The sequence below is a fragment of the Camelus ferus genome, chromosome 8, assembly GCF_009834535.1.
Source record: "Camelus ferus isolate YT-003-E chromosome 8, BCGSAC_Cfer_1.0, whole genome shotgun sequence".
Lineage (NCBI taxonomy): Eukaryota > Metazoa > Chordata > Mammalia > Artiodactyla > Camelidae > Camelus > Camelus ferus.
This window is the reverse complement of record NC_045703.1, coordinates 33462293-33489243: the sequence shown is the minus strand read 5'-3', so window position 1 is coordinate 33489243 and position 26951 is coordinate 33462293. Positions and strand designations below refer to the sequence as shown.

Sequence of the window (26951 nt, the reverse complement as noted above, 5' to 3'; positions counted from 1 at the left end):
TTCCTTCGGATTTGGGTAGGCCTGTGACAGCTTCAGGCAAAGGAGTACAGATCTGACACTGTGACTTTTGAGGCTGGGTCATAAAAGACATTCAGCTGTGTGCTCTTGGGACACACACTGTGTGGGGAACCAACCCAGCTGCTGGGTAAGAAGTCTAGCTACCCTGTAACTGCCCTGCTGGAGAGGCTCCTACAGACACTCCAGTTGATAGTCCCAGCTAAGCCCACTTTTCCAGCCCCATTCCCCACCCCTAAGGCACTAGACACATGAGTGAAGCCATCATGGACCCTCCAGCCCAGCCCATGCCCCACTGAGTGCCCTTGAGTGACTTCACTCAGTCTCCTGAGGACCAGAAGGGTTCCTCAGCTCTGTGAGCGTTCCTCACCCTACTCAGACTCTGTCTCCAAAAGTCATGTTGCCCCCGTAGCAGATGGATGCCCCTCACCTTGCTCAGCCTCTGACAATCCACTTCGAGGCTCTTCCAGGTATGGGCACCTTCCGTGACTCTGCCTTGCCTGATAATTTTTCGGATGAATTTTTTTTCAGGAGAAAGTAAAAAGGAAGGGAAGATGGTGAGCGAAAGTGGAGTCTTGTCTGCCCACTATTAATGCCTGATTTAAGGCAAGTTATTTAACCTCATTATTCCTTAGTTGCCTACCCCAGCACAGGGTGGATATTCATTATTAATTTTTGTGGGAAAGAGGTGTCCTGTGGTCAGTAAGGAACTGTGTGTTTTGGGGCTAGATACCTTCTCATCTTTGAGTATCTCTCCTTCATTTCTGAAGTTCAGTCCATTGGCCTTTAATTGTTTCTTCCTTCATAATATCTTTCAAATGTGTCTATTTAAAATCATATATTAATATTATATACTAGGCATAAAAACTATAATTGAGTCCTTACAAGAATTTGTAATTACATGCTATTTTCACACCCATTTCCTAAGTAGAAAAGCTGAGGTTTAGAGAGGTTGGGGACCTTGTTCAAGGTCATGGAGCTTGTAAGTGATTGAGCTTTGATTCAAATCCAGTCCTTTTTAACTCTGATGTCTGTAATTTTCTTAGGAGCACATGCTGTTTTCTTTTAATTCTACTGCAGTGACCTTCTTTGTTTTCCTCATGGACCACAGCAACAGCCTTCTAGTCTGTCTTCCTTTTCCCCAGTCTCTTTCTACTTCAATCCATACTGCAATACAACTAACCCTCCTACCAGGTTAATTTCTCGTAGACACATACATCCCCAGAACTGAAGTCCTCAAAAGCTTTCGACTGAATCTGGCAGGGGAAGGAACTGTGAGGGTCCAGTAGCTTCACAGAACTTTATCTGTGGGGAAATGTTTTCTGCACCCCTTAAAGTTTTCAAAGAAGAAAAGATTATAAATTATCAGAAGGTGAAACAGTTAAACCTTCCAAAGTACTTGAATATGAGCTCTCAGGTCAGGTGGAATCTAGAGAGTCATGGGATGTGCAGAAAGGATGAGCTAGTGGTCCGGATATTGCCAGCTGTCCCCTCTTTTCCCTCCTTCACACCAAGGGGAGGCAGGTCCCTCACCACGCACAGGAGACCAAGTCTGGGAAACCTACCAACAATCCACGATGGAAACTGGAAAAGGAAACTGATGTTTTGATTAAGTGAATATTTGAAATTATTTCATTCCAAAGAAATATCCCAATTAAAGTGCCAAGCATTCAGTATTCACAAACAGAAAACAGATGCAACATGTGTTCAGTTTGAAACTCACTTGGGAATAACTCTCCCGAAACTGAATGTAGACATATTTAAACAATATAATTCATAACAGAGCTCTGGAGGGGCTTGTAAGAGGAGACAAAGGAGCACTATACACACATTTAGCTTTCCCTAGAGTATGGGCATGTACCAAATGCAATAAATACTTGTCTGCTATTTAGCTCTGCAATTTCCACATATTTTATAAGTGATTGCATTACTGATTGCATAAGATGCTAAAATCCCTTTTAGAAATATGTATAGTGGTAATGTTTTTAGAACCAAATTATAAAAATAATTAACTGTTGGAAATTTTTTTCCTACTTCTCAAGTTCAATGCTTTTATAAAAAAATTTTTTTTTTTGCTTCCTGATTTGGAAAATGAACTTGGAGCCAAGATTTACTTTCTCTTAGAAAGAAGCTTTGGTGAAGTTTTCTCATCTTTTGATCCTCTTAGGAAAATGAGGTTCACTCTGCAGAAAACAAAATTCTTGGACAATTTCTTGTATTCCTTTTGCATAAACCTGAAAGTGTTTTTGGGGTGCAAAAATAGGATCATAGTGGTTTAAAAATGGCTATCAGGATGGCTGAATTGTAGCCAGTCTTCCGTCCAAGTGGATCAAAAAGTTTTAGTATGTCCATATAATACTTCCACATGTTTCTAACTAGAAAGATTGTGGTGGATACCAAATTGTAACATTTTACAGTCAATACTGTCATCAGCATTCTTTTGTTGTTTTTCTTTGTTTCAACAAATGAGAGTTCTCACATTTTGAATGTATTATATTAGCAACAGTTCTCACATTCAAAGTAAGTTTACATAGAATCTATTCAACAAATAGATATTGAGTGCTCCCTGTGTAGGAAACATACTGTGCTGCTGTGAACTTTCCGCTTGGATTGAACTTTTATATTGGTTAATTTTTGTGTTAATTTTATTGACTGATTTTTTTAGAAACAAATTTTCAACTTGATTTTTTAATTCTACTTCCTCACTAATCTGCTGTGTAATTGACTACGTACCTCTATAGTCCCAATTAATAAAAAGAACGGATTAATATGGTATATTTTGCATCCAATAAAATTTAAAATTCTCAAGCCTATTAAAAATGTGGAGTAAGATTAAATATAAGTAAAATTAGAAATATATAGGTATAGTATGTGGTCTAAGACTGCTGCAATATAAACATATGTGAACGTCTAAGATATTGCAATAGACTACACCACTGGCCTCAGTTTCCCTTCCCTCCTTTCCCTCCCCCAGATCCACACTCTGCTGTGCCGCTTTGCAGTGTCCCCCACAGTAGGCACACTTCTTACTGACTGTTACTTAGATTGCATTTATTCTCTACTTTGGGCTTAATCGTATGAATTGCTGTGATCAATAGGCAGAAGCAGAATTGATAGTTTGCTAGCTCTAAGTTTAGGCCTCAACAGATTCTGCATATTTCTACTTTATCCCTTGTGTTCTTGCCATCCACGAGAAAGGTATCTCCAGAGCCAGACACAGATGCCAGAAGTAGGAATTCAGACACGTGGAGGTGAGTTGCCCCAGCAAAAGCCCGGGGCAAGGTTCCCAGCTAACCTGCACCTGGAGCCCAGCTCCACGCGCTGCATTAGTTCCCAGGGCTGCCATAACCAAGCAGCACAGCCTGGGCGGCTTAAACAACAGGACTGGGTTTCCCCGCAGTTCTGGAGACCAGAGGTGCGAGACAGGGTGTCGGCAGGCTTGGTTTCTTCTGAGGCCTCTCTCCTGGGCTGGTAGATGGCCGTCTTCATGTTCACGTGGCACGTGCTCTCTCTGCATGTGTCTGTGTCCAGATCTCCTCTCCTTGTTAGAACACCATCCAGATTGGCTTAGGGCCCACCATAATGACCTAATTTTAACTTAATTACTTCTCTAAAGGCCCTGTCTCCAAATATAGTCACATTCGGTGGTATGAGGGGTTCGGACTTCAACATGAGTTTTTGGAGGACACAATTCAGCCCATACATCAGCCAAACTCAGCCTAGATCAAACGGTCCTTAGAAATCCAGACTCATGCACTGTGATAATAGATTAGCATTTTAAGGCACTGAGCTCTGTAACAAAACAATAGCTAACCAATATAAATGAAATTAAAAAGTATTTAATTATTGGTGATGAGATGTATAATTTTAAAATATTTTATGTGTGATTGTTACTACATATTCTTGTGAACTAGTATTTTTAAGTGTAAAATAATACTTTTCTATTATTATAAAAATAGAAAATATAGTAATATATAAAATATAAAAACAAATATCACTTTACAATGTGTCCCCCCACCCTAGAGGAAATTATTTTCCTATTTACACACACACCTCCATACATATTTTTACACATATAGTCGTATATATTTTTACCCCAAAAATGTGCTCTATCATATATATTTTAAACTTACTTTTTAATAAAAAGTTTTCCAAGGATAGCATTATTAATATAAAGCTACATCATCATTTTAATGGCTGCATAGTATGCCTTTGTGTCAATTACATATTTATTTGCTAAATTTCCAAGATTATTTTATTTTTTCCACTAAAAAAAAAGTAATAGTGTTTTTTCCTAAAATACTTTGAGATATGGGGTTGAAAACACAGAATACATTTAGAAACCATTATTGCTAACTCTATTGTAAGATGTCAAATTCTGCCAACTTTGCATAGATGGCTTCAACAAAGGGTAAAGACGATGACGTATTTGGCCTTGGTGTAAAGGTCAGTGAGTTGAAATAAGGATGATAACAGCAGAGCTGATGGTTTCATTTTATTAATGAAATATCTACTGCGTTACCTACAAGGTGTGTGACACTGGCCTATGCGCTGCAGAAGTGAAGCAGACACAGATGTGGCTTCAAGTATGTTCCTGCCCAGGAAAGGCAGCAGGCAAGGACCTGTACAGGCAACCCGGAGGACTCGCCACCTTCAGTCCACAAGGTTGCACTTGGGATAAGGAAGGAAATTCAATGTAAGTGTTGTAAGACGTGTGTTTTCTAACTTTATAATTGATAAACTACTTCTTAAGAGCACTGCTTTTCTTCTTGGTTGTTCTTTCTGAATAAGAGAAAAATAAAATTCTCATTTCCCTCACAGCAGGATACATTTAACAGCCCTCAATATCTTTCTAAGGAAGAGCCTCCCAGGCAAATATTTTCTCCAGAACTTCTGAGGTAGTTACTTTGCCCCGTGAGCTCTGGCCATCTGTTACTTGTGGTTCTGGTTTCTTTCCTGCCGTCTGCCTCTCCATCTCAGGCAGCCTGGGCACAACAGGAAGCTAGCAGCAGTCACACAAGGACACCTCTACCTTTTGACCCCACCAAGGTGGCTGGTGGCGCTAGACTGCTGGTGCCATTTCCTCCACGGTATGGGGACCCCACCTTGGTTGTGACTTGGTGCCAGAGAATCTATACTTCTGGAGAAGGTGGTGGTGATGTGCTTGTGTCATTTCTCCCCCAGAACACAAAGCCACTCCTTGTGTAAGTAATGCACCACACAGAGGTATTTTTCTCTGCAAAATCTGGAACCTCCTTGGAGGGAACAGTATTTTTATCTGAACACCCTGTTTGAATTTAGGTTAGTGTGATACAGAAATTGTGCAAAAGCCATGCCAGCTTACTTTCTTTACCCCCATCAGTAAATTTAGAAAGCACAGATTAGTGTAGCTATATTGAGTTGCTTTTCATTTAGTGCTTTGAGCAACGCTGTGTGCTTTCAATATCAGGCATCTAGGACACAAATATGCAATCCGATAATGTAAATGGCAGGTGTGTTTACCACATACTTACTTGCCTTTGGGTACACAGTTGGGGAGAGATCTGGGCTGCAAAATGATGAATCTAGTACCAACAGGTCAATGTATATTCAGTCAAGACGACAGAAGTCTGGGCCAAGGAGGAGGTCGATTTTATACTGAAAGATTTGTCAACGGACTAAATACAGGAAGTGGAAGACAAGGCTAGAGTCGTAACAACAACAGCAACAATAATAATGGCAACAGTAGTGATAACCACAACAACTCCACTTTACTGAGCGCTTGCTGTTGCTCAGCGTCAGGCTAAGCGTGTTACACACGTATATTCTTTCTCCTCCACAACAGTATAGAGGCAAATCACAGAGCTGTCTATTGGTATTTCCATTTTTTTTCAGATGAGAAGATCGAGGCACAAAGTGATCATCAAGTGACTTGCCCATCACCTTAAAGGTAGAAAGTGACAGAGCTGGGGTTTTTCTTAGGTCTTGGGCTCCTAAGTACTGCACTCTGCTACTTACATACATTCACCTTTCACTCTTTTCTGTACTGTGCAAAGCTATTATTACTTTTATAAGACAATAACTGTTAACACTTAGGGAGGAGAAGATTGCTCAAGGCTTCTTATTTGAAGAGAGCTGCAGGGAGCTAAGACGCAGGCCTGCCAGTGGGGTTCATTATAGCCATTGCAACCATGATCACACTTCCATGTCTAGATATTTCTAAACTCAAGATGAGATAGGGCTTTGAAGGAGCTGCTTTGGGAGCTTGCACAAAGCTTCCTGTTGGTGAATGCGCTGCACACGTGCACTGTACCCTCCACGGTGCAAGTCCTGGCTTGTCCTGGGCGGCGGGCTTGCAGTCGTTTCTCTCTGGCTGTGTCTCTTTCAGGATCATTAATAATGACCTTACTGTCCGTCCTTTCTACATAAATGCCCCACACCCTTCTTCCAGAGCCCGCTCCTAGAGCTCCCTTTCCTCCTTAGCTCCCTTCCACCTGCCTCATTCTAAGGGTGTCACTGGTACTGGCTGTGGCATCACCTTTGCCTCCAGCCCCCGGAGAACAGTGTCACCTTCGGTCCACAGATGACCCATGCAGTGATCCAGGCAGCCAGAGAGCTGGAAAAAGATGCCTTGCCACTCTCTTACTTGCTTTTTTTTTTTTTTTTTTTTTTTTGGTGTGGTAGGTAATTAGGTTTATGTATTTATTTGTTTTTTAATGCAGGCACTGGGAATTGAACCCAGGACCTCGTGCATGCTAAGCATGCGCTCTACCGCTTGAGCTGCACCCTCCCCCCTCTTACCTGCTTTCTCAGCTCAGCAGAAGCTGCCTTCTGGGAGCACAGCAAGATACCCGACCAGTCATGAGGGAGTATGTGGTTTCTTTATAGCTTTAATGAAACTTCAGAGTGATGAATAGCTTCGACATGTCTTATCGATGTCCATGCTCATCTTTATCCACATTGGTTCTTACAAGCTGTGAGTCTAACAGACCATTTGAGGCAGGCATTTCATGGCTCAGTAATTAAATTCACCTCAGGCCTTCTCATTAAGCCCAGTGAGGTCTGTTGTACCTTGTGTTTTCATTGGCTGCAGAACAGTCTTTGAAAATGCATTGTAATTTGTCCTTCTGTGAATCTGGGCAGCAGTCAACACTAAGCACAAAAAAGGAACAAACTGCTAATACACACAAACAGCATGGATGAACCTCAAAAACTTCATCCTAATTGAAGAAAGCCATATAGAAAGACTACCTATTCTATGATTCCCCTTACATGAAATTCCAGAAAGAGCGAAACTATAGCAGCAGCAGACCAGAGATTACCTTTGGCTAGGGTTGGAGGAGGAAGTTGACTTCGAAGAGCACAGGAACTTTCCTAGATGACAGAAATACTTTATATCTTGATTCTGGTGGTGATTTATGACTGTGTACAATTGGCAAAATTAATCTTAAAATGGGTGAATTTTATAATGTATAAATTATACCTCAGTAAACTGGGGGAAAACAAAATAGCTTTAAAGAAGGTATGAGAGGAATAAGTGTTATGAAAATCAAGAGGAGAAGGTTGACTCAGATAACCTTAAAGGCAGAATGGGCTGAACACCCAGACTTAGAACACGTAGGCTCTCATTTTGTGCTCCTCATAGTTTAGCTCAGTGGTTCTCACACTGCAGGATTTATAAGGTTCACTGTGCCTGGTTGTATATACAAAACCACGTTTATATGGATTATTTTATGGATAATTTAAAGTATTTTTAAGAGTAATTTTTTTCAGCAAAATCTCTCCTTTATTACTTTGGAACACATAGTATTACTTTATTCAAGGTATATGTGTTTGGGACTGTCATTAGCTTTATGGAAATGGTTTAATTAAACTGCAAAGGTGCATTGTATCATAAACAAGTCAAGATTTGATTATCTGTTTTCTTTCCAAAAATAATTTTTCTCCATAACTGGATATTCAGATTAATCTAGTGAAAGCTGACTTTTCCCAGATTGCCTTCAACTTTTTTTTTTAAGAGTAATTTTTACTACACACAATTTTTGTCTTTCCTGTTCACTTTCGGTCCTAGCTCGTTATAAGATGCAATTCCACTGACTAATAGTGCTGGGGTAGATTGGATCTTAGGGTCAGGATCTAAGGCTGGGCAGCCTTCAAGTGGGGAAGCTGCCCACTCTGCCCTCTCCCAGGACCCACTCCCAAAGCGAGCTACATCGTGTTCATCATAACTGGCTACCAGACCGGTTCTGGTGTTCACACTTTCACTTCAAACAAACAACTCCAGCCATTTTTAGCTTCAAAAAGAGGCATTTCTGAGGTGGCCTCATAGTTACTTAAGTTGGTGTCAGCTTCTCCTGGCATCACCTTGATCAAGGGTGTCACGTTTCCCTACTATGCAGGCAGTGATGCAACCACCGAGGCCACCACTTTTGTCTTGGCAGGATTCTTACTTAACCCCTCTGTCAATTAAATCATCTAGAAATGGGATGTTAATCATTCACCCTCTCCCTAAGTGCCAGCCAACCTGAGCTGCTCTCTTCTGATTCCAGGCCTTTGCACATACTGTCCCTCTGCCTAGTCGGCTCCTCAGCGTCCTTCAGTATTCAACTTAGTATCGCCTCCTCCGAGAAGGCAAGTCTCCTCTGCTGCTTGCCACCCTCCTTGTCTGCAGCTGGAGTGAAGAGCCACTCTCCCAGTGCTTGGGCTCCCACCTGCCCAGTGAGTACCCTCAGCTGCTTCCTAACTGGTCTCCCTACTCTGCTCCACGCACCTTGAAGATAGAGATGAGGTCTACTTCACTTCTGCACCTTATCCTGACTCATAAGAGTTTGGAAGATCTATGTCAAATGGAAGAGGAATGGAATGGCATCTCTCTAGAACTTCAAATGAGGTGGCAGATGTAAGGCATCTAACCTAACACCTGACACGCAGTGAGCACTCAGTGTTATTCTTTCTTTCCACTCCCCTCAACCCCTCCAAATCCTTCCTCTCAGGGGCTTCTGTCTAGTCTTGTCCCCTAGTGGGAAGGTGACTTCAGTGGAATACAGCTTAGTATCGCCTCCTCCAAGAAGGCAAGTCTCGCAGGGTGAGCCTTCCCTGTGAGGAATGATGAGATTTTGTTGGGAAATGTATATTTTTGGAATAGTTTCAACTTAAACAGAGGATATAGATTCATCAATGAGAAAACTTTATAGAGTGATAAATGATGACCTCACTTCCTTGGAACATTTAGAGTAAATTAGCTTGTACATTAATTAGGTGATAATTGCGTTTTGGTGTGGTCTGAAACTCAATAAACACATTGAAAACTGATAATTACAAATTGTAACAATAATAGTAGATGCTGAGATTCACCGTTAATATTGTGGAGCCTATGCAGCACAAAGCAGAGAAAAATTTTAAAGAGCAAATTCAGTTCTAGAAGTTAAATATTAAAATTATTTAAATATAAATGCATGGCGCAGGTTTGATCAAGCAGTAAAGACTATTTTGGCCACTAGAGGGAGCTCATACTTTTAAAAAATGGAGCAATCCCAGTGTGCCACTGTGGGTTTTAAGTTTAGTAATGATGTTACCCTGAATTTTTTTTTTTCAATTCTTAAAATTCTTTTTTTTTAACATTTTTTTATTGATTTATAATCATTTTACAATGTTGTGTCAAATTCCAGTGTTCAGCACAATTTTTCAGTTATTCATGGACATATACACACTCATTGTCACATTTTTTTCTCTGTGAGTTATCATAACATTTTGTGTATATTTCCCTGTGCTATACAGTGTAGTCTATTCTACAATTTTGAAATCCCAGTCTATCCCTTCCCACCCTCCACCCCCCGGTAACCACAAGTCTGTATTCTCTGTCTGTGAGTCTATTTCTGTCCTGTATTTACGCTTTGTTTTTGTTTGTTTGTTTGTTTTTGTTTTTGTTTTTTAGATTCCACATATGAGTGATCTCATATGGTATTTTTCTTTCTCTTTCTGGCTTACTTCACTTAGAATGACATTCTCCAGGAGCATCCATGTTGCTGCAAATGGCATTATGTTGTCGGTTTTTATGGCTGAGTAGTATTCCATTGTATAAATATACCACCTCTTCTTTATCCAGTCATCTGTCGATGGACATTTAGGCTGTTTCCATGTTTTGGCTATTGTAAATAGTGCTGCTATGAACATTGGGGTGCAGGTGTCATCCTGAAGTAGATTTCCTTCTGGATACAAGCCCAGGAGTGGGATTCCTGGGTCACATGGTAAGTCTATTCCTAGTCTTTTGAGGAATCTCCACACTGTTTTCCATAGTGGCTGCACCAAACTGCATTCCCACCAGCAGTGTAGGAGGGTTCCCCTTTCTCCACAGCCTCTCCAGCATTTGTCATTTGTGGATTTTTGAATGACGGCCATTCTGACTGGTGTGAGGTGATATCCTCATTGTAGTTTTGATTTGCATTTCTCTGATAATTAGTGATATTGAGCATTTTTTCATGTGCTTTTTGATCATTTGTATGTCTTCCTTGGAGAATTGCTTGTTTAGGTCTTCTGCCCATTTTTGGATTGGGTTGTTTACTTTTTTCTTATTGAGTCGTATGAGCTGCTTATATATTCTGGAGATCAAGCCTTTGTCGGTTTCACTTGCAAAAATTTTCTCCCATTCCGTAGGTTTTCTTCTTGTTTTATTTCTGGTTTCCTTTGCTGTGCAGAAGCTTGTAAGTTTCATTAGGTCCCATTTGTTTATTCTTGCTTTTATTTCTTCTAGGAGAAAATTTTTGAAATGTATGTCAGATAATGTTTTGCCTATGTTTTCCCCTAGGAGGTTTATTGTATCTTGTCTTATGTTTAAGTCTTTAATCCATTTTGAGTTGATTTTTGTATATGGTGTAAGGGAGTGTTCTAGCTTCATTGTTTTACATGCTGCTGTCTAGTTTTCCCAACACCATTTGCTGAAAAGACTGTCTTTATTCCAATGTATATTCTTGCCTCCTTTGTCAAAGATGAGTTGACCAAAAGTTTGTGGGTTCATTTCTGGGCTCTCTATTCTGTTCCATTGGTCTATATGTCTGTTTTGGTACCAATACCATGCTGTCTTGATGACTGTAGCTCTATAGTATTGTCTGAAGTCTGGGAGAGTTATTCCTCCAGCCTCTTTCTTTCTCTTCAGTAATGCTTTGGCAATTCTAGGTCTTTGATGGTTCCATATGAATTTTATTATGATTTTTTCTAGTTCTGTGAAATATGTCCTGGGTAATTGGATAGGGATTGCATTAAATCTGTAGATTGCCTTGGGCAGTGTGACCATTTTAACAATATTGATTCTTCCAATCCAAGAGCATGGAATATCTTTCCATTTTTTAAAGTCTTCTTTAATTTCCTTCATCAGTGGTTTATAGTTTTCTGTGTATAATTCTTTCACCTCCTTGGTTAGATTTATTCCCAGATATTTTATTACTTTGGGTGCTTTTTTAAAGGGGATTGTTTCTTTACTTTCTTCTTCTGTTGATTTATCGTTAGTGTAAAGAAATGCAACTGATTTTTGAACGTTAATTTTGTAACCTGCTACCTTGCTGAATTCTTCAATCAGCTCTAGTAGCTTTTGTGTGGACCTTTTAGGGTTTTCTATATATAGTAACATGTCATCAGCATATAATGACACTTTTACCTCTTCTTTTCCAATTTGGATCCCTTTTATTTCTTTCTCTTGCCTGACTGCTGTGGCTAGGACTTCCAGGACTATGTTGAATAGGAGTGGTGATAGTGGGCAGCTTTGTCTTGTCCCAGATTTTAGTGGGAAGCTTTTGAGTTTTTCCCCGTTGAGTACTATGCTGGCTGTAGGTTTGTCATATATAGCTTTTATTGTGTTGAGATATGTTCCCTCTATACCCACTTTGGCGAGAGTTTTTATCATAAATGGGTGTTGAATTTTATCAAATGCTTTTTCTGCATGGATTGAGATGATCATGTGGTTTTTGTCCTTTCTCTTGTTGATGTGATGTATTACACTGATTGATTTGCGTATGTTGAACCAGCCTTGTGTCCCTGGGATGAACCCCACTTGGTCATGATGTATAATCTTTTTTATGTGTTGTTCGATTCTATTTGCTAAAATTTTGGTGAGGATTTTGGCGTCTATGTTCATCAGTGATATTGGCCTATAATTCTCTTTTTTTGTAGTGTCTTTGCCTGGTTTTGGTATCAGGGTGATGGTGGCTTCATAGAATGAGTTTGGGAGTATTCCCTCCTTTTCAATCGTCTGGAAGAGTTTGAGAAGGACCGGTATGAGTTCTTTGTATGTTTGGTAGAATTCCCCGGTGAAGCCATGCGGTCCTGGACTTTTATTTGTAGGGAGGTTTTTAATTGCTATTTCTATTTCCTTTCTAGTGATCGGATTGTTCAAGTGTTCAGATTCTTCTTGATTCAGTTTTGGTGGACAGTATGTTTCCAGAAACTTGTCCATCTCCTCTAGGTTATCCAGTTTGGTTCCATATAGTTTTTCATAATATTCTCGTATGATATTCTGTATTTCTATTTTGTTTGTTGTAATTTCTCCATTTTCCTTTCTTATTTTGCTAATTTGTGCTCTCTCTTTTTTCTTCTTTGTGAGTTTGGCCAGAGGTTTCTCGATTTTATTTACTTTTTCAAAAAACCAGCTTTTGGTTGGTTGATTTTTTCTATGGTCTTGTTAATCTCTATTGTATTTAATTCCTCTCTGATCTTTATTATTTCCTTCCTTCTGCTGCTTTTTGGGGCTTTTTGTTCTTCTTTTTCTAATTCATTCAGGTGGTGGGTTAAATTGTTTATTTGAGATTGTTCTTCTTTTTTGAGGAAGGCCTGTATCGCTATAAACTTCCCTCTTAGCACAGCCTTTGCTGTGTCCCATAGGTTTTGAGTGGTTGTGCTTTCATTATCATTTGTCTCAAGGTATTTTTTAATTTCAGCTTTGATTTCCTCATTGATCCATTGTTTTTTCAATAACATATTGTTTAATCTCCATGCTTTCCTTTTTTTCTCCTTTGTTTCTCTGTTGTTGATTTCCAGTTTCATGGCATTGTGGTCAGTAAAGATGCTTGAGATAATTTCTATCTTCTTAAAATTGTTGAGGTTTCTTTTGTGCCCAAGTACATGATCGATCCTGGAAAATGTTCCATGTGCACTTGAAAAGAATGTATATCCTATTTTTGGGGGGTGTAATGCTCTGAAAATATCCACCAAATCTAGTTTTTCTATTGTAGTATTTAATTTCTCTGTTGCCTTGTTTATTTTCTGTCTGGAAGATCTGTCTAGTGATGTTAATGCAGTGTTAAAATCTCCAACTATGATTGTATTCCCATCAATATCCCCCTTTATCTCTGTTAGTAATTCTTGTATGTACTTAGGTGCTCCTATATTGGGTGCATATATATTAATGAGTGTAATATCCTCATCTTGTATCACTCCTTTAATCATTATAAAATGTCCCTCTTTATCTTTCTTTATGGCCTTTGTTTTAAAGTCTATTTTGTCTGAAATCAGTACTGCCACACCTGCTTTTTTGGCTTTTCCATTTGCATGGAATATCCTTTTCCATCCTTTCACTCTCAATCTATATGTGTCCTTCTCCCTAAAGTGGGTCTCTTGTATGCAGCATATTGAAGGTTCTTGCTTTATTATCCAGTCTGCCACTCTGTGTCTTTTGACTGGAGGCAAGTTCTCTGAGGGCCAGGATGGAAGGATCCTATCTGCCCCGGGCTGCAGGCCAGTCTCAGTCTGGCCTTTGAGGCTGCAAGCCCTTCTGTGCGGATGCAGGTTTCGCCCCCGCCCCCGCCCCGCCCCGCCTGAGTGCTCAGCGCGGAGGATATGGCGGCTGTGCCTGAGCCCCGCCTCTCTTCCCCCGAAAACTTTCCGCGGGTTTTCAGAGATGGGGGTGTGCACCCTTCCCCCAAGAGCACATCAACCTTGCTGTTTTATGGAGGGCCCAGGTTGTTCTGCCCTGTGCACCCACAGCCACCGCACGCAGCCCCTTGTGTTCCCCCGGGGCTGCCTCCGTGCAGCCACTTCCGTCCTCCGTCCGGCTTGTGCAGCCTGGCCCTGCCCGCGGCTGCCGGCCCGCGTCTCAGGCTGGGTGTCGGGGGGACGCTCTGTGCCCGTTTAACTTAGTTCTGTTAGTCAAGGGCTGCTCTGTACAGATCCGAGCCTCGGAGGCTCCCCCTCCGTGCCGCTGGCCTCTCAGTTGGAGAGGGGAGACCCAGCGAGCGAGGGCCAGTCCTCCTTTGCCGCTCCCTCCCCGCAGGACCCGTCCTGCGCTGCTTTGCCTTTTGTTCTTTCTTTTTTCCTTTTCTCCTACCAGATTTTTGGCGTCTTTATCTTTTGAAGAGGGCGATGTTCTGTCGGAGTTCCACAGGTGCTCTGGCTGGCTGAGTGGGTCTGTAGATGTGGGTCTTGGTGTATTTGTGGGAGAGGGTGACCTGCGAGCGTCCTTCTACTCCTCGATCTTCTCCGTCTCTCTGAATTTTTTTTTTTTTTTTGAGTCTTCTTACATGTTCCAAAGAAATGGATAAGTGACAAAAATTGTCAGTCAATGTGAATGTATTAGAAATGTTAGCTAGAAATATTCAAAAGGATAATCTCTGATGACACATAAAGTTATGAATTCAGTTTACTTTTTCTTTTTTTCCAGAACATAAACTATTTTTTAAGGTACTTTCTTTTAAAAACCACATTTCTTCAAAAGTGAAAGTTTTGGAATTATTTGTTTTTATTTATTCAAGGATGGGAGAATTTGTTTCATCATTTTATCATTACATGGATGATTCATGTACAAAATATGTAACATTTCTGGGTCATATCAACCTCTGGAATGTCCCTTAAAACTACTCCTTTGCCCTGTTCTCACTGCCACAGGCAAGTACAAGTGTTCATTGTTCTCCCCTGGATGGTCTTGATAGTTTTTTATTGGCCTCCCCATCTTCACTGACCCCTGCTGTCTAGTGTCTCCCAAATGAAATTGAATTTATACATCATTCTCAGACTAATTTTCATAAAACAAATTTTTTGTCACATCACCTTTCTGCTCTGAAACCTTTAAGAGCTTCCTAGTTCTACAAAACAAAGCCACAGATTCCCACTCGGCATTCAAGATCCAATTCAATACTACCTACTCTAACTGCCCGCCATCTCCATGCTGGAATAATTCTCTCCCTCTTTTCTAAGTTCTCATGGCACTTTTTCTCTGTATTGGCCTTTATTTTATGGTTGCTTGTGAGCATGTCATATCACATCCAAGAACAACTTTAAAGGCATGAGTTCTTGCTCTGACCAGACAACAGGCTTTGCCTCAGCGAATAAATGATGCTGAAGGCCTTCCTAAGAGAAGCAGATTTGGGAGACACTCTGAGGTGCAATTGATAGAACCTGGGTGCTCTATTGCTATGTAACAAGCCACCTTAAGCTTAGTGGCTTAGAGTAACAATTTATTATTATCTCTCAAGATTCAGAGGATTGACTAGACCCAACAGGGTGGTTCTTGCTTGGAGTCTCCAGTGCATTTGCAGTTCAGATGGTGGCCGGGCTGGCGTCATCTGCATGATCAGCCGGGCTGGACATCCAAGAGTGGGTCCTCACTTCCATGTCTGGCCATCCAGGCTGGGATGGCTGGAATCTCTAGGGGCTCGCCAAGCATTTTTCTCTCTGCATGAAGTTCCTCCATGTGACCACATGAGACTTCCTCAAAGCATGGTGGTCTCAGGTTAGACTTCTTACCTGGTAGCTGACTTTCCCCAGATTGAGCATTTCAGAAGACCTGGTAGAGGCAGCAAGGCTTCTTGGAAAGCACATGAGATCACTTCCTCCACACTGTCCGCCCAGATCCCATGTGGGAGGGGACTGTGCAGGAACAGTACTGGGAGGTGTGGTTGCTCAGGGACCATCTTTGGAGACCAGCTACCTCGCTTGCTAGCATGTTCAATGTGAAAAATACCTTTATATGAGGTGTGGGAGATAGAAGCTAAAGATAGACCAATCAGAAGAATTGGAGAAGATCAGGATGACAAAAACTTAATTGCAAGACAAAAGAGATGGTCAATCAATATTGTTTAATGTCCACAAATCCTTTTACACTCTTCTCATCAAGAGATGGGGTCTGTGTTCCCTCCCCCTAAAACTTGGCAGCCTTTTCTGACTGATGCTATGTAACTTCCAAGGTAAATTCAAAAAAGTCATTTAAGATATTACTTGGATACTTGCTTTTGAAATCTTCAGCTTCTATATATAAGCAGCCAGACTTCCTGAGACTGCCATGTTGTGAGGAAGCCCGAGCTGGTCCATGTAGGGTATTGAACATCTGTCATTCATTTACTGTCATCATCTAGATGTTATATAAAGTGGGAGCTGAGAATTCCTGATCTACTTGCCCTGGAGAGACGTTTGCATTCTCAGATGCTTAACAGAGGGCCACAGAAGTTGGATGGGGGCCCTGGAGTGCACAGTTTTGTGACCCTAATGACCCTTTTAAATTGGTATTGGAGGCTGGCTTAAGACTTGGGGTGTATTAAGTTTTAGTCAGATAGGATACAGAATATCCATCAAATAACTTTGGACCTGTACTTTTTCATTCCTGTTTTAAGCTAAGTGCTCTGCTCACTGTTCTTTCCTTTAGTTAAGGCTTTGAAACTCTGTTTCTTTTAAGGTCATTTCACTCAAAAGTTAAAGACTTGCCATGGACCCTATAAGTGTGAAAAGTCATTGAGGAAGTGGTTTTGGCATTCTGGGTGAAGCTATGAGGGGAGGGACGCTGGTGCTAGGGGACCTGCACCCATTCATTTTGTCCTTCTGCCCTGCTACCTGTGTCTCCGCAGCACAGGCCAACGTTCTGAGGGAAAACAACGGCCAACTGACCTTATTCCAAGGAAGTGAGTAGCAACATCCAGTTGTCTCTGAGAGAAAGAAGACAACATGGAGAGACATGACAGTCAGAGAAAAAGAGAGGGGACCCCTGGTCACTCTTCCCAGTGAGAACTTGGTGTCGCTGATAAGCAAAGGCATTGGCAGGAAGGAAGCTGAAAGCCAGTGGCGGGGCTGGCAGGTCAGCTGAAGCTGGGATGGTTGGAAGAGAAGCCTGGGCTCAGGGATCCCCTGGTCTCTTCTTCAACAACCTTTGGGTTCTTCTTTCTGAAAGAAGCCTCCTGGGGATGCCCTCTAGCCTGGGGGAACATGGTGGGTGAGTCTGAAGCCCCAGAGGGCAGTAAATGCAGACTTTGCACTTATAACTGGGAGAAAATGAGCAATCCTGAAAGCAATCAAGTTTGAGGGTACAAGGGACCTTCTTGCCAAACCCATTCCCAGGCTTTCTAACTCTCTAGGAACAGAGGGGAGAGAATGCCTTGGCCAGTTTCCTGTAATTCAGTTAGTGGAGCCAGGGCCCCTGTGAGGGCTCACTCTGAGAAAACAAACGCATAAGAGAAAAGGACAAGAAGGAGGAAACACCAGCTAGGCAACTCCAAAGGGATCAGTGGCTAAGCTCAGGGGCAAACTGCTTCAGTGCAGGAAGTAAGTAAGGCACAAACAGGATCTGAGCAAGGTCATTTGTTTTGGAGAAGGGAAAGGGAGGAGGGGGAGGGGCAGTAGTGTGAATGTGCAGAATTATGTCAGAGCTCCGGGCTGTCCTGCCCGCGGCACCTTGCAGAGCAACCCTGCTGGCTGAGTACTCAGCAGTGTGGCCCTCCAACCTGTCAGGGTCGTTAAAAAATGAATATCCCTCTAATTACAAGATCAACACCAAGAGTTACCTTCCTGGGGAGCAGCAGGGAGAGAGGGTGCAGGGAGTGAGAGTTCCTAAGAGAACTTTTGTGATCTGCCCAGAATACTTTTGCAAATTCTTAGATATACTAAGTGAAAATGCCATTCCCTGAACAGACTGTACTGATTTTTCAGACTAACTTACTTTAGTTGTCAACTTTCTGCATGATGTTACTTTGGCTGAACAATGGATTATAAGAACTTTCTCATGGACTGTTTTGCTCAACATTTGGTTTTTCTATAAACAATTTTAGGAGTGTTAGGGTGTGAAGAATATCAGCATGGCCTTATCACATGGTATTCAGTACCGAAAGATTAATGTGTTTAGGTATTAGAAAGAAAGAAGAAAAGATAGCATAGATCAAGAGAACAAAAAGGTCGATAGCTCACAGGCTTTCAAGAAATAGATTTCTTTACTCTTGGGTAGTATTTCCCACTGTTTCACAAAAGGTAGTACCTTTCTTTCTTTTTTAAGGTTTATTTATTTTTATTTATTTATATTTAATTTTTTTACCGGAGGTACTGGGGATTGAACCCAGGAATGTTGTGCATGCTAAGCATGCGCTCTGCCACTGAGCTATCCCCTCCCCTAAGTGGTACTTTTATTTGACTTAACTCATTCTGTTCATATTTTCCAGAACTACAAATAAGTAGACTCCATTAACCAAAAAGTGGAGGCAGAAGGGATGTCAAATGCACTGATTTAAAAAAATCCTCTCCTAAGGACTTCTTAAGTGGTTTCAGCTGCTCTGCCTGATAACTACTATCTTCTCTCCCAGTTTCTACCCTGTGGGCCATGACAAGTCACACCAGCCATGTGAGCCCAGGTGTCACCTATGCGGCCCTAGAAGGGAAGGTGAGAATGCCTTTTTACAACAATGGCCCTCGGATGGGAGAGTAAAGGCAGCTGGCCAAGTTAAACAGGCAATTTTGTATCCCCAGGAATTTACAGGCTGCCTCTGGGTCTAAATAGGATGCAACACAATGATTTCTCTGCAGGCTCCTCGCACATTCTACAGGGAGAGCCCAGACTTGGGCCAGCCAGTCTGAACATTTTCCTTTACACTTTTTTGTTTCCACCTGATACTCTAACTTGATTTTTTTTTTTTTTTTCAGGAAATAATCACCTGGCAAAAGATTAGTCCTAGGTATGACTCAGGGGTAACTAGACTCAACTGGATTCTTTCACTGGTAGAAATGTGACTTTTAAGTGGAGTGCCCTGAAATGATTGATGGAAAATCCAGTGAACTGTTTGTGGTAGAAGCCTTTGTTGCATAGCTGTGGGTCCAAGCAGTGCAAGTGGTAGAAGTCACAATTGAAATTTAAGACAATTGAAGATCTATCATTTATAAAATGGATATATACATATACATATATATATTCATGTCTCTTTAAGACAGCTGCATAAGAGAGATGCAGTTTTAATGTGTTAAATGTGACTGCATTTTTCTCTCTAGTGTAATAAGAAAACATTCTTTTCCTACTGCAGTCTTCTATTTTTGGTTGTGTGCTTGAGGCAAAAGGTAGTCTAAAGAAGTTGTAACTATTGTCTAGTGATGGGCTCACAAGAAGCTGAGAAGTGAAGAGCTCACTGTTGTGATGATTTAAGGAGAACAGGTGCAACAGCAACAAAAACGTCTGAATTTGACTTCGTTGGAATCACAAAATGTGCGTTTGCATTACCCAGATGCAGCCGTTAGAAGTAAGGGATGATCGTTGGCCTTCTAGTTCTCTCAATGGCAAATTATTTGGACTGAGCTTCCAACAGGAGACAGACTCTTCAACTTGTGCTCAGCCAACAGTGATATGTTCTAATGTTGGAGGAAAACATAGCTTCATGTGACTCACTTAGAGATTACATGGTGGAAGGAAATTTTGAGATCAATTCTGACTCTCAGGGATTCCTATTATACACCTAGAAGATGTGTTTCCACCTGGTATGATGATGTTCCAGGCCCGTTCTGAGTGCTAGTGAGAGAAATTTATTTCCAGCAAGGCATGTTTGGATGTACGTCCAGAAATTCTACTGGGATGAGGGCTCAATGAGTCTTCTGGGAGAGACAACCGTTGACTTATATCAGGAGCTAAAGGCTCTGGGGAATAGGTAGCATCATTCTATCCTTAAATCATAGGAGTACTGCTGTGAGTATTCAGGTCAAAGGATGTTCTATTGACCATTTTTTTCACTTAGTATTACAGTTTCTAATCTATCCCAAAGATGCACTGGCAAATATGGAAAGATGTGTGCACAAGACTACACACTGGAGCACTATTCATTTTTTAGAAACAACTCAAATGTTGATCGAAAGGGGACAGTCAACTATGGTTATACAGCTGTAAAAAGAAGTGAAGAATAACTTATCTATACAAGCCTATGAGAAGACCTGCAGTATATATTGTTAGTGAATTAAATTTTAAGACCTGATCACTAAAAACAAAATGAAAGTTTGAACCTGTGTATTGGGTTGATGGCACATCCCTTCAGGGAGGAAATATTTCAAATGACTTTAAAACATGGGAATTGACAGTACATCTCAAGTGGGAAATATATCCTTAGAACAAAACGAACTGTAGAAAAAACAAAAAAAAGAAAACTTCAAATATTTTTAATGATTATATTGTTGCTATCATTATTCTGAGATGGTTGGATATGTTCTGTGGGGTAAAACAAATAAGTAATTATGTAGGTGTTGGGGATCAGGATTTTGAGTATGAAAGGAAATATGTAATGTGATATGTAATATGTAATGTAAGACAAAAGCCCCTATGGTCCTGAGTTAGAATTTGCATTGGAAATATTATAAACTTGTAATGTTGTATCTACATCTATCTGTTTATCTACCTATCATCTATCATCTGTCTGTCCCTAATCTCCTCACTTTGTTCCCTGAAGAGGCCTAGAAACCATAAGCAGCCCATTAGGAATGTACATCCCTAACACAGAGGACCCCTGAAGGAGGAGGGCTCTTTAAAAAATACCTGGCTCCCAGGTCTGCATCAAGAGTTTGGGATTAACAGATACAAACTACTGTATATGAAACAGATAAACAACAAAGTCCTACTGTGTATCACAGGGAACTATATTCAATAGTTTGTAGTAACCTGTACCGAAAAAAATATGAAAAAGAATGTATTTATGTATTACTGAATCACTATGCTGTACACCAGAAACTAACACAAACTATACCTCAATTAAAAAAGAGAGAGAGAAAGAAATGCTCAAGATGAACCTTTAACACCTGGCCATATCTGAAAATGAGAACACCACTGACCAGTACTATGATTGTGTCAAAAGGAGTCAGAAACCAACCTGCAGGGGCTCTCATTTGAATACCAATACAGATAGTAGCTGGAATAAACCCAGGCACATCAACCATAATTTAAATCTGTGAGTTTATCAAAAAAGAAGTTCCCAGGGAATGGATGTCAGGGTGGCAGTAACAAATCCCAAGGACGGGTAAAGCATGGCCCAACTGGTTACGGGCAACATTGTGGCCACATCAGTGACAGTCACAAGGCAACAGAGCAGGGATGGGGGTTGGTACCGGTGGCGGTAGCCGTTGTCTGACTGCTCGGATGTGTGGACACGCCACGCTGGGACAGGGTCAGCACCCAGGAGGCTCAGCACGGCGCCATGGGACTGAGGTCCAGTGGTGACTGATGGAGACGGGCAACCGCGGGCTGTTCCCCGCCGTGTGGTCTCACTCCTGTTGCTGTGGCCCGGGTCATCAGACTTATGAACAGTAACATCAGGGAAATTGAAGTCAGTTACACTAAGAATCTCATATTATTGTAGAAAAATCTAAACATAGAGCTTTATTATTAAAATCAATCAATGTTAGTAGAAGTCAGAATGTTTCTCTGCACTTTTATTTCAAGTGGAAAATTTGTCTGAACACTGAAGTCTGCGGCCATCTTGCTGGGATTCATTCATATCTGAGAAGGGGTTTCTGCTCTCACTTGAAACCCTCCACAGCCCACCACCAATTCCTCTTCATTCTGGCTCTCCCAGAGCAAAGTAAGTGGCTCAGCTTGGTTTGGCTTTAAATTGCAGTTACTATCAGTGTTTGGAGGGGCTGTGTTTGAGTAGCGACTGAGGCTAACCTTGCTTGGCTCAGAGGCCTGATGTTTTTCCTGACTGAGGTGCTATGATTGAATTTAAATGTCTATGACTGCAGGCTTATTTCCTGGTTTTTCAAATTTAAAGAAACTATTTGAAATAATAAACTTCCTTTTTCTCTTGTGATTGAATCTATGGTGGCAATAAAAAAAGGAAAGAACAGCTGTGCAGAGAGGTAACCATGACTCCATAATTTCCAGCCAACTCTGAATAACAACAAAGGCCTGAAATACGAGAAAATGAAAGTCTTCTTTGGAGCAAACATTCTGATCAGCTTCATCCTAACCCTTGCAGTATCGGCGATGTTTTGTGTTTGGGAGAGAGCCGTGGTTCATGGGCTTTTAAGCATGGAGACCCAGGAATTGGGAGAAGCAATTTGGTAAAATTTCCTCTTTGCTACCTGGTCTCATTTACTGGTAAGTCTGAACCCCACCATCAATCCCTCTTTTCCTCTCTCCAGGTATATATATCTTCCTGACTCTCTAATGAGAGTATACTCTTCAAAAGCAGATCTCACTTTTGACAAAAGCAGAAGGGCTCTAAACAAGCCCCAGTCCGCAGGACAGGCAGTCAGGAAGGGCAGGTAACTAGCCAGCTGGAAATCCATGAACTTGAGCCTGAGCTGAAGCTTGGAGTCTCTGAGCTTTAGGAAGGGTCTTCTCACTCTTTGATGAGCTTCCACTTGACTCAGTCAGACCCGGTCAGGATGATGTGCCTTTTTTGATTAACTCGAAATTAACTGGTTTGGGACTTTAATGATATCTGCATAATCCCTTCATGGCACCACCTAGGTAAGTGTTTGATTGAATAACTGGGAGATGATGTGTATATTCTGCAAAATGGCCGTGACTCCTTCCATCCTGCAGCTCTCATGAGAGAATATCCTTGTAGTCCACTCTGTCCAGAAACATCCTAGAAAGGGACTTCTAGGAATATAGTTGAGACTAACTGTGCTGATAGATCACACTGCCATTCTAAGACAATTTTTCAGGTAGACAGCACTATTCTGAAGACTCTGAGAGTTGAAAATGCAAATTATATTCCCTCTAGTCATGAGGCTTGTCTTTCTCCATTCAGTATTGTAGGGCCTTCCTGTCGTTAAATGAGAATGTCTTATTTTAGAAAATATTAACACTTTGGGTATATTTTTTTTGTATTAAATAATGCATACATTCAACTCAATAAAGTTGAATAAATATTAATAATTCAAATAAGGAATATTCATGTTATAGGACCAAACTTAAAATCAGGGCACCTAATTTTCCAAGGAAAAGTCAAAATACCTCTATTTTCTTCCATGCCTTAGCTTCTAATTAGTTTAGTCACCTTGGCCAAATCCTTACCCCCAAACCCGTATCTCAGCTTTCTCAGAAGTAATAAGTGAGGTGGCTAATTAGATGTGCCCCAGGTCCTTTCAAGTTCTAAAAGTCTGTTGGCAACATTCATAAAACAAATTGTAAATTGTTTCTAAAAACTGTCTATTTGGTATTATTGACTAAACTACTTACATAGAAATCCACTCAAATGATCCAATATCTCCTACTAAATTAGCAACACTTCCTTTTGGTTTTTATGTCCATAACTTTCTAGCGTGTACCATGGACCCACCAACATCCTAGAAGTTAATCATCTTAGGCAGTTTCAGAATGCCTCAGACTTCGCAGGAGGGACTATCTGAACTGCAGTGGGGTCTCTATGTCAAGACTGAGCTGACAGTCATTATGCATCATGTAACACCTAAGAATAAGAAACACATTATGGCTGTCCCCAAGTCCTAAACTACTGCACATCACAGATCAGATCATTGCTTCCCAGCTGGACTTGAAGAATATTCTGTTATTGTTGTCAAGTTCTAGGCTGGCCCTTTGCTGATCTGCTTCAGGTTCTGAGCAATACATATTAGTCAGCATTATCTCCCTGAAGAGAATGAAGATGTCTGGAAAGAACTTCAGAGCTGATATTTTGATATCACACGAATTCACATGAATATTTTTTTTTTCTAGGAGGCTATCTGTCCATCAGAAGGTGTGATCATTACCAAGGTCCTAGGACCAGCCCCTGGGACAGATTCTGGTAAGAACCATGCAAAGTCTGGATATTGAGAGAGAAAATTGTATCAAACTGTTTTTGGTGCCTCCACTTTCAATGGGAAGAAACATACATGAGAGTAAACTAGTGGCAATTCCTCATTCTTTTTTCTGTTTTTTTAAATAAAGAAAATGAACGTAAAATACCAAGTCAGGCACCATATTAAAGATCTCAGAAGACCAAGTCGATGTAAATGAGGAGATAGAAAGTGTGAAATTGCTGAAAGAAAAGAGAGGAGAGAAGAAAGAAAGGAGGGAAGAGGAGAGGAGGGCATGGACCCCCAGTTGGGGCTAGCTGGAGTGCTCCCTTCAAGTGGTTTGGACTTTCTATTAAAGAGCTGAAGATAAGATAAGCAGTCCTTAACTTACATTGCTAAAGCAATTTATTCCTTCAGCAAATATTCATTGAACATGCACTATATGCCAGGCAGACGGCATGGATCAGAGCAAGGGGAGCAGCAGCGAGCCAGGGAAGGCCTGTTGTGGCTGATTCTCTCTCTCTCTGCCTTTTCCCAGGCCTATGCACAATCTAAGTAGGAACAGATATTTGAAATGGGACGCGTTTTGGCATACTAGGGTAAAATCAGAAGATTAACTAAAAGAAAGCACAAAATTCTTATTTTTCTGATGCTTCTATGTTTTCATTTTCATAGAAGGAAAGTTATGATTATTACTCCTTTCTAGAAATTTCCAATCAGACATTGTATGTATAGTAATTTTGTCCAAAATTATGCTTGTCCAAAAAAAAAAATTTTAATATAGATAACAAACAAACAAAAATCCAGTGAAACTGTGATTTTCCCAACATTAAAATTTGACCATCAGTAATTTCCCTTCGGCTTTTAGGAATTAAATTTGTTTAAAGGTTTATCATTACCTTGTAAGAGGCCTTGTCTTTTAAATATATAGACATAAGTATTTACAGATGAAATAATGTGATGTCTGGAATTTTCTTCAAAATTATCTAGAGGAGGGAAAGTGTGTGAGGGTATAGATATAAAAGGATTAGCCAGGAGTTGATAATTATGAAAGCTCGGTGATGGGTACATGGCATTCCTTATACTGTTTTGTCTACTTTATATATGGTTGAAAATGTCCATAATAAAACACTTTTTAGACTACCTTATATTATGATATATGGAATAATATATATATGGTGTATAATATGTAATATATCTAATGTAAAATATATAAAATATTACATGACTTTCTTGAGTGCTTAGAATAAGAATGTGAATGACAGATGAATTCAGTCCATAGAATAAGAAACACTGTCACAATAGTCCCTCAGCAGTGTTTGCAACCCTGTGAACAAAGATACCAATGCAATTTTACGAGTCAAATCAATGGTCTTTATAACTGTATTTCAGGGATAATAGCCTTGAGGGTGATGTTCTTGAAAAAAATTAGATAATGAACAATAGAGAGGAAAAGAGAGAAGAAAAACCTGTAACATCTCAGTTGTTCAACTAATTTGGGAGGAAAATAAAAAAGCGTTCTTAGAGCCAACTTGAACGTTTGGTGTCCATGGAGAAATGAAAACACTCTGTGAGTTGAGATTGTAGATACAAGACAAACACTATTACTTACCTATTGGGGAACGGGGACTGTGAGCTGCCACACTGCCGGTGCTGCAAGCGCCCTCACTCCGTCCACTCACAGGCCATATGGACAGTAGAAGGGTTTATGTCAAGTGAGTCCATAAACACAGAGTACTGAAGAACTGGGCTTCACGAGACGGTGCCTGCACAATAGCAAATACCTGATTGGAAAGTTCACGTTATAATCAATTTTGGTGTTTTAGAGCATCGGGACTTCAGGTGCTTTGCAGTGCTTCTGGTGCTGGTGTGTATTTACTGATGCTTGCTTACTACGCTCCAGGCCCTGCTCTGGGAGCTGGGAAAACCAGAAAGAAAATAAGCAAGTTCTTGCCTTCATGAAGCTTTTATTCTAACAAGAAGTCAGACAATAAACATAATAAAAGTTAGAGATATATGTGTTGAGAAACAAAATAAAATAGGAACGAGTAATGGGGAATACAGGAGTTGGGGGAAGGACGCTGTCGTCTTTATAAAGGGAGCTCAGAAAAGGGCTCAGAGACATATGAGCGAGTCAGCCACATAGTCATCAGGGGAAAGGATTCCAGGTGGAAAACAGCAAGTGCAAAGGCCCTGAGGTAACAGCACACCTGTAGAGAACAGCCAGGAGGGCCTTGTGCCTGGATCAGGGTGAGCACAGGAAAGCGATGGAAGTGGTGGGGGTCAGGGAAGGGTCAGGCCATGAAACAGGTCTGACAAGGTCTCTCCACACCCACAGAGATCTCGGCAGCAAAGACTGCCCATTAGTGTAGTCATGGGTTGGTCGAAAAGGGTTAAGCCCCTGTATTACCACCTGGTCATTGGTGGGGCCACTGGGAAGAGACTGTGAGCTCTCTGGAGAGCTGCGGTGGACCCAGATGGATGCAGCAGGGAGGCTGTCAGTGCAGCCCACTCCCCACAGATAAGCAGGACATCTTTCTGGAAGAGCGATCTGAGCAGCTCACATATTTTCAGACACAAGCAGAGCCTCATTTCAGTAAATAAAATGTCCAGGCTAATGGAAACATCTCCAAACTCAATTCACACTGAAAGCCTTACCCCTCCCTTGCCTAAGGACTGCTTTAGGCTTGGAAGCCTTCAGGGGAGGAGATGGGCAAGTCCAGCTGGCTTTTCTCTCCCTTGCTCACCTCTCCCCCAGTTAATGAGTCTAGCCTAGAGGGAGAAGGGGTTAGAAGGAGGAAGTCCTCATCCATTGTGGTGGGTCTTTGTGGGACTAATGAATGTTCAGCACTGATTGTCTCAGAGGCAAGGCCATTAGGGTGAGGAGAGTGAGGCGCTCACCTCAGGCACAAAATTTAAAGTGGTGCCCAAGTATGCAATAATCAAGTTAAACAATTTCTTAATGGAGTATTTTTAAAAGCAGAAATTAATGCAAAAACCTACAATGAACA

General features: G+C 41.1%; 1 long non-coding RNA gene across 1 annotated transcript; it reads left to right on the top strand.

Moving 5' to 3' along the window:
• The first annotated feature begins 4634 nt into the window (after window positions 1-4634).
• On the top strand, window positions 4635-22320 carry LOC116665344. Its single transcript, XR_004321918.1, has 4 exons — window positions 4635-4711; window positions 8544-8712; window positions 21635-21773; window positions 22029-22320. It is a non-coding gene; the product is annotated as an uncharacterized LOC116665344 (long non-coding RNA).
• The last annotated feature ends 4631 nt before the right edge of the window (window positions 22321-26951 follow it).